Genomic DNA, 16,447 nt, shown 5'->3' with positions numbered 1-16,447 from the left:
TCCAACGTTAAACGCCGGAACTGGCACCAAAATGGGAGTTAAACGCCCAAACTGGCACAAAAGCTGGCGTTTAATTCCAAGAAGAGTCTCTACACAAAAAATGCTTCAATGCTCAGCCCAAGCACACACGAAGTGGGCCCGGAAGTGGATTTTTATGTCATTTACTCATTCTTAGGCTACTAGTTCTCTATAAGTAGGACCTTTTACTATTGTATTTTAGATCTTTCAATCTTAGAATCTTTTGATCTTTACATCTTTTGATCATGTTTTTATGATTGAACCCTCTTTGGGAGGCTGGCCTCACAGCCATGCCTAGACCTTGTTCTTATGTATTTTCAACGGTCGAGTTTCTACACACCATAGATTAAGGTATGGAGCTCTGCTGTACCTCGAGTATTAATGCAATTACTATTGTTCTTCCATTCAATTCCGCTTGTTCTTGTTTCAAGATATCACTTGTTCTTCAACTTGATGAATGTGATGATCCGTGACACTCATCATCATTCTCACCTATGAACGTGTGACTGACAACCACCTCCGTTCTACCTTAGATTGGGTGAATATCTCTTGGATTCCTGATACACGATGCATGGTTGATCGCCTGACAACCGAGCGCTCGCCTGACAACCGAGCCAGCCATTCCGTGAGATCAGAGTCTTTGTGGTATAGGCAAGAACTGATGGCGGCATTCAAGAGAATCCGGAAGGTCTAACCTTGTCTGTGGTATTCTGAGTAGGATTCAATGATTGAATGACTGTGACGTGCTTCAAACTCCTGAGGGCGGGGCGTTAGTGACAGATGCAAAAGAATCACTGGATTCTATTCCGGCCTGATTGAGAACCGACAGATGGATAGTCGTGCCGTGACAGGGTGCGTTGAACATTTCCACTGAGAGGATGGGAGGTAGCCACTGAGAACGGTGAAACCCTTGCATAAGCTTGCCATGGAAAGGAGTAAGAAGGATTGGATGAAGACAGTAGGAAAGCAGAGAACGGAAGAGACCAAGCATCTTCATACGCTTATCTGAAATTCCTACCAATGAATTACATAAGTATCTCTATCTTTATCTTTATGTTTTATTCATCATCTATACCCATTTGAGTCTGCCAGACTAAGATTTACAAGGTGACCATAGCTTGCTTCATACCAACAATCTCCGTGGGATCGACCCTTACTCGCGTAAGGTTTATTACTTGGACGACCCAGTGCACTTGCTGGTTAGTTGTGCGAAGTTGTAGTGATCACAATTTCGTGCACCAAGTTTTTGGCGCCGTTGCCGGGGATTGTTTCGTGTATGGACAACTGACGGTTCATCTTGTTGCTTAGATTAGTTATTTTTCAGAATTCTTAAGAATAAGTTCTAGAGTTTCATGATGATCTGTTGAAATCTGGCTGGCTGAGAAGCCATGTCTAATCTTATTGGACCGAGGTTTCAACTGATCATCACAAGAGCTTGTTGATCTCTATCAATCTTGCTATTGGAGCAATGATCTGCTAAGGCTTGGCTGGCCATTGGCCATGTCTAGTGTTTTGGACCGAAGCTTTCTTTGAAAGCTTGGCTGGCTGTGAGGCCATGTCTAATTCCTGGACCGGAGTCTTAGACTAGCATTTCAATGATTCCTGGAATCCAAATTAAGAATTCTAAAACCTTTATTTTCTATTTCCATATAATTTTCGAAAAATCCAAAAAAAAATTTCAAAATCATAAAAACCAAAAATATTTTATGTTTCTTGTTTGAGTCTAGTGTCTAATTTTAAGTTTGGTGTCTTGCATGCATTGTTTATTTGATCTTGGTTCTATTTTCAAGTCAATAGTACAGGGAACTGAAGATTCAGAACATGCAGCAGAGGAATTACACAGAAAAAGCTGGGCGTTCAAAACGCCCAGTGAAGAAGGACAGACTGGCGTTTAAACCCCAGCCAGGGTGCCTGGTTGGGCGTTTAACGCCCAAAAAGGTAGTGCATTGGGCGTTAAACGCCAGAATGTGCACCATTCTGGGCGTTTAACGCTAGGATGGCACAAGAGGGAAGATTCTGTTTTTAATTCAGATTTTTTTCAAGTTTTCAAAGTTTTTCAAAATCAAATCTTTTTCAAAATCAATTTCTTTCCTTTTTCAAAGATACTTGCTAACAATCAATGATTTGATTGAACAATTCAAAGTATGTTGCCTTTTCTGTTGAGAAAGGTTTAATGTTTGAATCATATCTTTTCTTGTTAGGCAAGTCATTAATTTTTAAAATCAAATCTTTTTAAATTGTTTTCAAATCATATCTTTTCAATCATATCTTTTTAAAAAGCATAATTTTTCAAACATATCTTTTTAATCACATCTTTTTCAAAAATAGTTTTCAATCATATTTTTTTTCAAAATCTTTTTCAAAAATCACTTGATTTCTTTCCCACTTTTAGTTTTCGAAAATTATCAATCAATTTTTCAAAATGTTTTTAAAATCTTTTTAATTTAATTTTCGAAAAATCTCTTCCCCTCTTCTCACATCCTTTTATTTATGGAGTACCACTCCTCCTCAATGCACAATTCGAACTCTATCTCACTAAGTTCGAATTCTCTACTTCTTCCTTCTATTTTTCTTCTTCTCTGACGCCTCAAGGAATCTCTATACTGTGACATAGAGGATTCCACATTTTCTTGTTCTCTTCTCTTTCATATGAGCAGGAACAAGGACAAAGGCATTCTTGTTGAAGCTGACCCTGAACCTGAAAGGACCTTGAAGCGAAAGCTAAGAGAAGGTAAGGCACAACTCTCTATAGAGGACCTGACAGAAATCTTCAAAGAAGAAGAACCCATGGCAGCCGAAAACAACAACAATGCAAACAATGCAAGGAAGGTGCTAGGTGACTTTACTGCACCTACTCCCGACTTCTATGGGAGAAGCATCTCTATCCCTGCCATTGAGCAAACAACTTTGAGCTTAAGCCTCAATTAGTTTCTCTAATGCAACAGAATTGCAAGTTCCATGGACTTCCATTGGAAGATCCTCATCAGTTCTTAGCTGAATTCTTGCAAATCTGTGACACTGTCAAGACTAATGGGGTTGACCCTGAGGTCTACAGACTTATGCTATTCCCTTTTGCTGTAAGAGACAGAGCTAGGACATGGTTAGACTCACAACCTAAAGAAAGCCTGAACTCTTGGGAAAAGCTAGTCAATGCCTTCTTGGCAAAGTTCTTTCCACCTCAAAAATTGAGTAAGCTTAGAGTGGAAGTCCAAACCTTCAGACAGAAGGATGGAGAATCCCTCTATGAAGCTTGGAAAGATACAAACAATTGATCAGAAAATGTCCTTCTGACATGCTTTCTGAATGGAGCATCATAGGTATTTTCTATGATGGTCTCTCTAAACTATCCAAGATGTCTTTGGATAGCTCTGCTGGAGGATCTCTTCATCTGAAGAAGACGCCTACAGAAGCTCAAGAACTAATTGAAATGGTTGCAAATAACCAATTCATGTACACTTCCGAAAGGAATCTTGTGAACAATGGGACAAATCAGAAGAAAGGAGTTCTTGAGATTGATACTCTGAATGCCATTCTGGCTCAGAACAAGATATTGACTCAACAAGTCAATTTGATTTCTCAAAGTCTGTCTGGAATGCAAAATGCACCAAGCAGTACTAAGGATGCTTCATCTGAAGAAGAAGCTTATGATCCTGAGAACCCTTCAATGGAAGAGGTGAATTACATGGGAGAACCCTATGGAAACACCTATAATTCTTCATGGAGAAATCATCCAAATTTCTCATGGAAGGATCAACAGAGACCTCAACAAGGTTTCAACAATAATAATGGTGGAAGAAACAGGTTTAGCAATAGCAAGCCTTTTCCATCATCTTCTCAGCAATAGACAGAGAATTCTAAGCAGAACCACTCTGACTTAGGAACTATGGTCTCTGATCTAATCAAAACCACTCAAAGTTTCATGACTGAAACAAGGTCCTCCATTAGGAATTTGGAGGCACAAGTGGGATAGCTGAGCAAGAAAATTACTGAACTCCCTCCTAGTACTCTCCCAAGCAATACAGAAGAAAATCCAAAAGGAGAGTGCAAGGCCATCAACATGGCCGAATTTGGAGAGGAAAGAGAGGCAGTGAACGCCACTGAGGAAGACCTCAATGGACGTCCACTGGCCTCCATTGAGTTCCCCAATGAGGAACCATGGGAATCTGAGGCTCAAAATGAGACCATAGAGATTCCATTGGACTTGCTTCTGCCTTTCATGAGCTCTAATGAGTATTCCTCCTCTGAAGAGGATGACTATGTCACTGAAGAGCAAGTTGCTAAATACCTTGGAGCAATCATGAAGCTAAATGACAAATTATTTGAAAATGAGACTTGGGAGGATGAACCCCCTTTGCTCACCAAAGAATTGGATGACTTGTCTAGGCAGAAATTACCTCAAAAGAGGCAGGACCCTGGAAAGTTCTCCATACCTTGTACCATAGGCACCATGACCTTCAAGAAGGCTCTGTGTGACTTAGGGTCAAGTGTAAACCTCATGCCTCTCTCTGTAATGGAGAAGCTAGGGATCTTTGAGGTGCAAGCTGCAAGAATCTCACTAGAGATGGCAGACAATTCAAGAAAACAAGCTTATGGACTTGTAGAGGATGTTTTGGTGAAGATTGAAGACCATTACATCCCTGCTGATTTCATAGTCCTAGAGACTGGGACGTGCATGGATGAATCTATCATCCTTGGCAGACCCTTCCTAGCCACAGCAAAGGCTGTGATTGATGTTGATAGAGGTGAACTGATCATTCAAGTGAATGAAGAATCCTTTGTGTTTAAGGCTCAAGGATATCCCTCTGTCACCATGGAGAGGAAGCATGAAGAGCTTCTCTCAAATCAGAGCCAAACAGAGCCCCCACAGTCAAACTCTAAGTTTGGTGTTGGGAGGCCACAACCAAACTCTAAGTTTGGTGTTGAACCCCCACATTCAAACTCTAAGTTTGGTGTTGGGAGGTTCCAACATTGCTCTGAGAAAATATGAGGCTCCATGAGAGCCCTCTGTCAAGCTACTGACATTAAAGAAGCGCTTGTTGGGAGGCAACCCAATGTCATATTTTATCTATTTTCCTTTGTTATTTTATGTTTTCTATAGGTTGATGATCATGAGAAGTCACAAAATCAATTGAAAAAGCAAAAATAGAATGAAAAACAGGAAGAAAAATAGCACACCCTGGAGGAAGAACCTACTGGCGTTTAAACGCCAGTAAGGCTAGCAGATGGGCGTTTAACGCCCAGTCTGGCACCATTCTGGGCGTTTAACGCCAGAAAGGGGTACCAGACTGGCGTTAAACGCCAGGAAAGGGCAAGAACCTGGCGTTAAATGCCAGAAATAGGCACCAGCCCGGCGTTTAACGCCAGAATTGGCTCAAAACATATTTTTGCATGCCATTTGGTGCAAGGATGACTTTTCCTTGACACCTCAGGATCTGTGGACCCCACAGGATCCCCACCAACCCCACCACCCCCTTTCTTCTTCACCAATCACCTTAATACCTCTCCCCCAAAAACCCTCACCTATCAAATCCCATCTTCTCTTCACCACTCACATCCATCCTTCATAAAACCCCACCTACCTTACCATTCAAATTCAAACCACTTTCCCTCCCAAACCCACCCATAATGGCCGAACCCTACCCCTCTCTTCACCCCTATATAAACCCATCTTCACTCCTTCATTTTCACACACACTAAACACTACTTCTTCCCCTTTTGGCCGAACCACAAAGCCATCTCCCTCTCCCCTATTTCTTCTTCTTCTACTCACTTCTTTCTTCTTTTGCTCGAGGACGAGCAAACCTTTTAAGTTTGGTGTGGTAAAAGCATTGCTTTTTGTTTTTCCATAACCATTTATGGCATCAAGACCACTTCTATGAAGTTGTGACCATGAAGAAGGTGATCCATGAGGTCCCTTTCAAACTCAAAAAGGGTCAACTTTGATCAAAGGTTGGACCAAGTCCTCACAGACATTTGTGAAGAGGGCGCTCAATGGAAGAGAGATTCAAGAGGAAAGCCGGTTCAACTGAGAAGGCATGACCTCAAGCCCATCACTAAGAAAAGGATGGAGCAAACAAGAGACCCCTCTCATCATGAGATCCCTGAGATGCCTCAAGGGATGCACTTTCCTCCACAAGACTATTGGGAGCAACTAAACACCTCCCTAGGAGAACTGAGTTCCAACATGGGACAACTAAGGGTGGAGCACCAAGAACATTCCATCCTCCTCCATGAAATTAGAGAAGATCAAAGAATCATGAGAGAGGAGCAACAAAGACAAGGAAGAGACATTGAGGAGCTCAAGCACTCCATAAGACCTTCAAAAGGAAGAACAAGCCGCCATCACTGAGGTGGACCCGTTCTTTAATCTCCTTGTTCTTTATTTTCTTGTTTTTTGAATTTTTATGCTTATGTTTGTCCATGTTTGTGTCTTATGATCATTAGTGTCTTAGTGTCTATGCCTTAAAGTTATGAATGTCCTATGAATCCATCACCTTTCTTAAATGAAAACTATTTTTAATCACAAAAGAACAAGAAGTACAGGATTTCGAATTCATCTTTAAAACTAGCTTAATTAGTTTGATGTGGTGGCAATACTTTTTGTTTTCTGAATGTATGCTTGAACAGTGCATATGTCTTTTGAATTTGTGGTTCATGAATGTTGGCTCTTGAAAGAATGATGAAAAAGGAGACATGTTACTGAGGATCTGAAAAATCATAAAAATGATTCTTGAAGCAAGAAAAAGCAGTGAATACAAAAAAAAAGAAGGAGAAAAACGAAAAAGAAAAAAAAGGGGAGAAAGAAAAAGAAAAGAAAAAGAAAGAAATAAAGTTGTGATCCAAGGCAAAAAGAGTGTGCTTAAGAACCCTGGACACCTCTAATTGGGGACTTTAGCAAAGCTGAGTCACAATCTGAAAAGGTTCACCCAATTATGTGTCTGTGGCATGTATGTATCCGGTGGTAATACTGGAAGACAGAGTGCTTTGGGCCACGGCCAAGATTCAATAAGTAGCTGTGTTCAAGAATCATCATACTTAACTAGGAGAATCAATAACACTATCTGGATTCTGAGTTCCTAAAGAAGCCAATCATTCTGAATTTCAAAGGATAAAGTGAGATGCCAAAACTGTTCAGAGGCAAAAAGCTACTAGTCCCGCTCATCTAATTTGGAGCTAAGTTTCATTGATAGTTTGGAGTCTATAGTATATTCTCTTCTTTTTATCTTATTTGATTTTCAGTTGCTTGAGGACAAGCAACAATTTAAGTTTGGTGTTGTGATGAGCGGATAATTTGTACGCTTTTTGGCATTGTTTTTAGTATGTTTTTAGTATATTTGGTTGAGTTTTTAGTATATTTTTATTAGTTTTTAGTTAAAATTCACTTTTTTGGACTTTACTATGAGTTTGTGTGTTTTTCTGTGATTTCAGGTATTTTCTGGCTGAAATTGAGGGACCTGAGCAAAAATCTGATTCAGAGACTGAAAAGGACTGCAGATGCTGTTGGATTCTGACCTCCCTGCACTCGAAGTGAATTTTCCGGAGCTACAGAAGCCCAATTAACGCGCCCTCAACGGCGTTGGAAAGTAGACATCCTGGGCTTTCCAGCAATATATGATAGTCCATACTTTGCCCAAGATTTGATGGCCCAAACCGGCGTTCAAAGTCACCCTCAGAATTTCCAGCGTTAAACGCCGGAACTGGCACCAAAATGGGAGTTAAACGCCCAAACTGGCACAAAAGCTGGCGTTTAACTCCAAGAAGAGTCTCTACACGAAAAATGCTTCAATGCTCAGCCCAAGCAAACACCAAGTGGGCCCGGAAGTGGATTTTTATGTCATTTACTCATTCTTAGGCTACTAGTTCTCTATAAGTAGGTCCTTTTACTATTGTATTTTAGATCTTTCAATCTTAGAATCTTTTGATCTTTACATCTTTTGATCATGTTTTTATGATTGAACCCTCTTTGGGAGGCTGGCCTCACGGCCATGCCTAGACCTTGTTCTTATGTATTTTCAACGGTCGAGTTTCTACACACCATAGATTAAGGTGTGGAGCTCTGCTGTACCTCGAGTATTAATGCAATTACTATTGTTCTTCCATTCAATTCCGCTTGTTCTTGTTCCAAGATATCACTTGTTCTTCAACTTGATGAATGTGATGATCCGTGACACTCATCATCATTCTCACCTATGAACGTGTGACTGACAACCACCTCCGTTCTACCTTAGATTGGGTGAATATCTCTTGGTTTCCTGATACACGATGCATGGTTGATCGCCTGACAACCGAGCGCTCGCCTGACAACCGAGCCAGCCATTCCGTGAGATCAGAGTCTTCGTGGTATAGGCAAGAACTGATGGCGGCATTCAAGAGAATCCGGAAGGTCTAACCTTGTCTGTGGTATTCTGAGTAGGATTTAATGATTGAATGACTGTGACGTGCTTCAAACTCATGAGGGCGGGGCGTTAGTGACAGACGCAAAAGAATCACTAGATTCTATTCCGGCCTGATTGAGAACCGACAGATGGATAGCCGTGCCGTGACAGGGTGCGTTGAACATTTCCACTGAGAGGATGGGAGGTAGCCACTGACAACGGTGAAACCCTTGCATAAGCTTGCCATGGAAAGGAGTAAGAAGGATTGGATGGAGACAGTAGGAAAGCAGAGAGACGGAAGGGACCAAGCATCTTTATACGCTTATCTGAAATTCCTACCAATGAATTACATAAGTATCTCTATCTTTATCTTTATGTTATATTCATCATCTATACCCATTTGAGTCTGCCTGACTAAGATTTACAAGGTGACCATAGCTTGCTTCATACCAACAATCTCCGTGGGATCGACCCTTACTCGCGTAAGGTTTATTACTTGGACGACCCAGTGCACTTGCTGGTTAGTTGTGCGAAGTTGTAGTGATCACAATTTCGTGCACCAATCACCAACCAACCACAAATCTCACCTTCAAAGCTCTAAATCAACTCTAACAAGTGCAAGAACTTAACTAAAACCATATAAATTACCATAAATCAACACCTAGGGTTTCTAAATACACAAATTCACAAGGTCAAGAGTTTCCTTACCTTTTTCGATGGTGTTTGGGATACAAATCACCAATAGCCCAACCTTAGTGACCACCTAATCAATCAAAACACAAAAATTCACTCAAAACCAAAACCTAATATTTTCGAATTTCTTAAGACAGAATCTGGGCAGGATTTTTCGAGATTCATACCTCTTTAGCTAGATGAAACTAACGGGCTCGAAGAGAACTTCGCATAGCAATTAACGGCACGCGAATCGGAGCACCGTAGCTCAAGATTTGATGGATTGAAGTGAGAAGTGAATATTCTTTTCCCTTCTTCTTTCTCTCTACTCATGCAGCTGGTGTGTTTGTGTAATGGAGGGTTATGAGGCTGAATGGCCTCACTTATGAACCTATATATATGTTGGGCTTGGGCCCAACTTGGAATCGGTCCAACCCGTTAGCGTTTTTAGTTTGTTTGGCCCAAAGTTGAGCCAAACCTTTAAAATTAATGCCTGATTTTTCATTTCTAATATTTTTCTAAGGATTTTGACTGTTTTAAAATTTTTTCGCACAGTACCGGACAGACTTAAACCGGTTCGACCGGTCTGGCTGTCGATTCGCAATTTTTCTCGGTTTTTCACAGAAAATACATTTTCTTACTCAGAAAAATCTACTGAGTCCAAAAATCATATCTAAATCCTCAAATTCTCATTTTAAATTTTCAGAACCTAATTTGGGCAATATTAATTATTTAATTAAACAGTTAATTAGTCATGGTTCTTACATTCTTCCCACCAAATAAGAAATTTTGCCCTCAAAATTTAGTGATTACCTGAGAATAGCTTGGGGTAATCCTTTCGCATCTCGAACTCCAATTCCCAAGTATGCTTCTCTACTCCAGCTCGCTTCCAAGCAAGTTTAACCAATGAAACTTCCTTTTGGTGTAACTTCTTCATACTGATGTCATCAATTCGTACCGGCGTTACTTGAAAAGTCAAGTTCTCCCTTAGCTCGACCGACTCAGGCTCTAATACATGAGCCACATCCGACGTATACTTACGGAGTTGCGACACGTGGAATACGTCATGCAAATTAGATAAGTGAGGCGGCAAAGCTACTTGATATGCCACCGGCCCGAATCGCCTCAGAATCTCAAACGGTTCTATATACCTCGGATTCAACTTCTTTGTTTTGATTGCTCTTCCGATTCCAGTTGTTGGTGTTACCCTCAGAAATACATGCTCTCCCACTTCAAATTCTAATGGTTTCCTTCTCTGATCCGCATAACTTTTCTGTCAACTCTGTGCAGTTAGAATCCTTTTTCGAATCTTCTTAATCTTCTCAGTAGTCTCTGCTACCAAATCAGGACCCAAAACACTTGCTTCACCAGTCTCATACCAACAAAGTGGAGATTGACATTTTCGTCCATACAAGGCCTCATACGGAGCCATCCCAATGCTCACATGAAAGCTATTGTTGTACGCAAACTCTACCAATGGCATGTAACGGTCCCAACTTTCAGGTTGATCCAAAACACATGCTCTTAGCATATCTTCCAACGTTTAAATAGTCCTTTCCGACTGTCCATCCGTTTACGGATGATATACGGTACTGAGACACAGCTTCATACCAAAAGCCCTCTGGAAAGCTCCCCAAAATCTTGATGTGAATCGGGGGATCACGGTCTGACACTATGCTCGATGGCACACCTTGCAACCTCACAATCTGCTTTATGTATAATGTCGCTAACTCTTCCATAGAATAGTTTGCTCGGATAGGCAGAAAATGAGCGAATTTGGTTAAGCGATCCACGATCACCCAAACCGTATCAAATCCCGACCTAGTCCTCGGTAAACCAGTCACAAAGTCCATCGCAATTCCTTCCTACTTCCACTGAGGAATCTCAAGTGGCTGAAACATTCCCGATGGTTTCTGATACTCTATCTTCACCTTCTGACACGTCAGGCACTTGGATACCACTGTAGCTACATCACCTTTCATCCCAGGCCACCAGAACATCTTCTTTAAGTCATAATACATCTTCGTACTTCCGGGATGAATAGAAAACCCACTGTTATGAGCTTCCGACAACAAGTCTTGCCTCAAATTCCCGACATCCGGTATACAAATTCTTCCTTTATACCTCCACAATCCTTCATCATGCTTAGTGAATTCTCCATGCCTCTTCTTACCAACTGGTTAAAATAGTTGCTGAAGCTTTTGCTCATCTTGCTGAGCCCCCTAAATCTCTGTTTTAAACGTACTTAAAATCTGTAACTGGTTCAAACAAGCTCTTTCGGCCACTTCACTAATATCCAACTTTAGATCCACAAACTTATCCACTAACTCCTCTTCCTTGATTCTCATCCAAGCTATGGTTAAATATTTCCGACTCAACGCGTCTGCCAACACATTCGCCTTTCCAGGATGATAACTTAGTTCAAAATCATAATCCTTTAGCGACTCCATCCACCTTCTTTGACGCATATTGAGTTCTTTCTGATCAAAGATGTACTTGTGACTCTTATGATCAGAAAAGACGCTAAACCTCACTTCGTACAAGTGGTATCTCCAAATCTTCAGTGCAAACACAATCACCGCTAATTCTAAGTCATGAGTTGGGTAATTTACTCATGCGGTCTCAACTAAAGCGATGCGTAAGCCACCACATTCCGATGTTGCATCAACACGCAACCCAAACCCTTCAGTGATGCATCACAATATACCTCAAACGGTTCGTGCAGTTCTAGAAAAATAAAAACAGGCACTGTAGTTAATTTCTTTTTTAAAGTCTAAAAACTCTCTTCACACTCCGACGTCCATACGAACAGCACCTCCTTCCTTGTCAACTTAGTCATCGGTAGTGCAATCCGAGAAAATCCTTCAATGAATCTCCGATAATATCTGGCTAAATTCAAGAAACTTCTGACTTCCGTTGCCGTTGTTAGTCTTTCCCATTGCATCACCGCTTCTACTTTCAAAGGATCCACCGCTATTCTTCCTTTGCTTACCACAAGACCTAGGAATTTTACTTCTTCCTTCCAGAACTCACACTTTGACAACTTAGCATATAATTTTCGCTCCTTTTATATTTGTAACACAATCCTCAAGTGTTCCTCGTGCTCCTTCACCGTCTTAGAATAAACTAAGATGTCGTTGATGCGTGGCAGAAGTTAACCAATTAAGAGATTTCAAATAAGAGAACAACGTTGTACGTATAGCTCTTAACCAGCTAAGATCCACCTCACCAATTTAAAAAGGGCTGTCACAAATTATAGAAATAGAAATACTGGGAGTATGAGTCCCAGGTCATCTCCCAACGAGTTGTAGGAAAGAGTGCTAATTTATTAATCAGAAAATTTCCAGAAAATTTGAGTTGGATAATGAGTAATTAAAAGTAATTGTAAATCAAAGCAATTAACTAAGAATTATTATTAATATTAAAAGGTCTTGACTAGGGGAATAATTAAGTGGAAGTCCTATCCTTGTTGGAATCTTCTCAAATGTAGTGTAAAGAGGTTGTTGTTCTCACTTGGTTAACCCTTACTAAATAAAAGAAAGTCTAGTGATTGAACTAACTCTTACCCGCAAATCCTAGTCCTCTCCCTTGGGGAGGTCTAGCATTAGTAAGTACGAAATTAGCCAACAACTCAAGTGTCTCCTCTTAATCAACCCCCATGTCAAGTGAAATTTCTATTCTATTGTCATGGAATTAATAATCATAAAAATATAAGAAGGCATAATTAAATAAAATAAAATAGAGAATTAAAATTAATTAAATATAAAAATAACTCTATGTATTAATAAATTCAAAATGCAACATAATTATCTGAACAGGGTCAATGAGTAACTAATTAAGAATAAGGGAATAAGGAAACAAACTAAAGTAATGACTTCAACGAAGGTGATGACTCTTCAACATCTAAAATCCAAGCAAAAGCATAAACTATGAATGTAAAAGTAATTCTAGATTCAAATCTAAAACTAAGAGTAATCCTAATATCAATGTATCTGAATGTGTGTGGATGCCTGTTGAGTCTCTGCATGTTCCCTTGCTTATTTTGTGTTTCTGGACCAAAAATTAGGTTAAAACGCGGCCCAAAATTGTCTCCAGCGTATCCTGTAATTTCTGCAGATCGCGCAGGTCACGTGTACGCGTCGTCCACGCGTTCGCATCATTCAGCGATTTTCCTTGCCACGTGTTTGCGTCATTCACGCGTTCGCGTCATTCGTGCAGATTTCAATCCACGCGTTTGCATCACTGCGATTTCTCCATTTAACGCGTTCGCGTGAGCCATGCGCTCGCGTCAGTGTTCGCTGGTCATCTCCTTAGTTCCTTGTGTTCCTTCCATTTTTGCAAGCTTCCTCTTCATTCTCTAAGCCATTCCTGCTCTATGAGGCATGAAACACTTAACACACGGATCACGGCATCGAATGGTATAAAGGAGGATAGAAAAAAAATACATAATTAAAAGGTCTTTAGAAAGCAAGTTTTCAACCATGGAACAATTTTGGGAAGAAATTGTAAATACATGCAAATCATATGAATAAGTGGGTAAAGACTTGATAAAACCACACAATTAAACATAATATAAATCATAAAATAATGGTTTATCAACCTCCTCACACTTAAACATTAGCATGTCCTCATGCTTAGTTGAAGGAGATAAAATAAATGAGTAGAAAAATGTAAAACTCATGAAATGCAATACAACCTATATATATAAATGCAACTATATGATTCTTGTCTACTTGGTTAAAAGTAAATAAGCTCTTTAAGACAAACATAAATCAAATTCCACTAATTCAATTTACACAGTAAGAACAGATAAAAATGCAAGAAGATAGCTCATGAAAGCAGGGAACATAGAATTAAGCATTGAACCCTCACTAATGGTGTATGTGCGCTCTAGTCTCTCAAGTGTATAGGGTAATCACTCTACTCTTCTCTAATCATGCTTTCTAAGTTTTTGTTCTTCACCTAACCAATCAACAATATTTAATGTACTAATGCAAATATCATGAGGTCTTTTTAACATTGTAATGGGGTTGAGGTAAGGGTAAGGGTATATATATATATGGCTAAGTGAGCTATTGATGAGCGGATAATTTATACGCTTTTTGGCATTGTTTTTAGGTAGTTTTTAGTAAGTTCAAGCTACTTTTAGGGATGTTTTCATTAGTTTTTATGTTAAATTCACATTTCTGGACTTTACTATGAGTTTGTGTGTTTTTCTGTGATTTCAGGTAATTTCTGGCTGAAATTGAGGGACTTGAGCAAAATTCTGAAAAAGGCTGACAAAAGGACTGCTGATGCTGTTGGAATCTGACCTCCCTGCACTCAAAATGGATTTTCTGGAGCTACAGAACTCCAAATAGCGCGCTCTCAACGGCGTTGGAAAGTAGATATATCCAGAGCTTTCCAGCAATATATAATAGTCCATACTTTATTCGGAAATTGACGACGTAACTTGGCGTTGAACGCCAAGTACATGCTGCTGTCCGGAGTTAAACGCCAGAAAAACGTCATGATCCGGAGTTGAACGCCCAAAACACGTCATAACTCGGAGTTCAACTCCAAGAGAAGCCTCAGCTCGTGGATTGATCAAGCTCAGCCCAAACATACACCAAGTGGGCCCCGGAAGTGGATTTATGCATCAATTACTTACTCTTGTAAACCCTAGGAGCTAGTTTATTATAAATAGAACATTTAACTAATGTATTTGATATCTTTTGGACTACGTTTCATCTCTGGACGCCTAGTCCTTAGACCTTGGGGGCTGGCCATTCGGCCATGCCTGAACCTTTCACTTATGTATTTTCAACGGTGGAGTTTCTGCACACCATAGATTAAGGGTGTGGAGTGGTGCACGAATTTGCAATCCGTACAACTAACCAGCAAGTGCACTGGGTCGTCCAAGTAATACCTTACGTGAGTAAGGGTCGATCCCACGGAGATTATTGGTTTGAAGCAAGCTATGTTTACTTTATTAATCTTAGTCCGGATACTAATAGGATTCTTTAGCCTCGTATAAAGTAAAAAGGGCATAAAATAAATAATTGTTACTTATTGTGCAGTAATTGGGAATATGTTGGAGTTTTGGAGATGCTTGATCCTTTGAATTTCTACTTTTCCTTGAATTCCTCTTCCCACACGCAAGGTCCCTTCCATGGCAAGCTCTATGTAGGGTGTCACCGTTGTCAATGGCTACTTCCCATCCTCTCAGTGAAAACGTTCCTATGCTCTGTCACAGCACGGCTAATCATCTGTCGGTTCTCAATCAGGTTGGAATAGAATCCATTGATTCTTTTGCGTCTGTCACTAACGCCCAGCCTTCAGGAGTTTGAAGCTCGTCACAGTCATTCAATCCCAGAATCCTACTCGGAATACCACGGACAAGGTTTAGACTTTTCGGACTCTCATGAATGCCGCCATCAATCCGGCTTATACCACGAAGATTCTGATTAAGGAATCTAAGAGATACTCATTCAATCTGATGTAGAACGGAGGTGGTTGTCAGGCATACGTTCATGGATTGGGGAAGGTGATGAGTGTCACGGATCATCACCTTCTCCATAATTAAGCGCGAATGAACATCTTAGATAAGAACAAGCGTGTTTGAATGGAAAACAAAGTAATTGTATTAATTCATCGAGACGCTGCAGAGCTCCTCACCCCCAACAATGGAGTTTAGAGACTCATGCCGTCAAAAAGTATGTAATTCAGATCTGAAAATGTCATGAGGTACAAAATAATTCTCTAAAAGTTGTTTAAATAGTAAACTAGTAGCCTGGGTTTACAGAAAATAAGTAAACTAAGATAATTGGTGCAGAAATCCACTTCTGGGGCCCACTTGGTGTGTATTGGGGCTGAGACTAAAGCTTCTCACGTGCTTGGGCTGTTTCTGGAGTTGAACGCCAGGTTGTAATGTGTTTTGGGCGCTGAACTCCAACTTGTAGCCTGTTTCTGGCGCTGGACGCTAGACTGCAACATGGAACTGGCGTTAAACGCCAGTTTACGTCATCTATCTTCGCGTAAAGTATGGACTATTATATATTGCTGGAAAGCCCTGGATGTCTACTTTCCAACCCAATTGAGAGCGCGTCAATTGGACTCCGGTAGCTCCAAAAAATCCATTCCGCGTGCAGGGAGGTCAGGATCCAACAGCATCAGCAGTCCTTTTTCAGCATAAACCAGATTTTTGCTCAGCTCCCTCAATTTCAGCCAGAAATTACCTGAAATCATAGAAAAATACACAAACTCATAGTAAAGTCCAGAAATATGATTTTTGCCTAAAAACTAATAAAATTCTATTAAAAACTAATTGAAACATACTAAAATCTACATGAAATTACCCCCCAAAAGCGTATAAAATATCCGCTCATCACAACACCAAACTT

Source organism: Arachis stenosperma, chromosome 1 (assembly GCF_014773155.1).
Source record: "Arachis stenosperma cultivar V10309 chromosome 1, arast.V10309.gnm1.PFL2, whole genome shotgun sequence".
Lineage (NCBI taxonomy): Eukaryota > Viridiplantae > Streptophyta > Magnoliopsida > Fabales > Fabaceae > Arachis > Arachis stenosperma.
The sequence above is the reverse complement of the archived record's forward strand: the minus strand, read 5'-3'. Positions refer to the sequence as shown.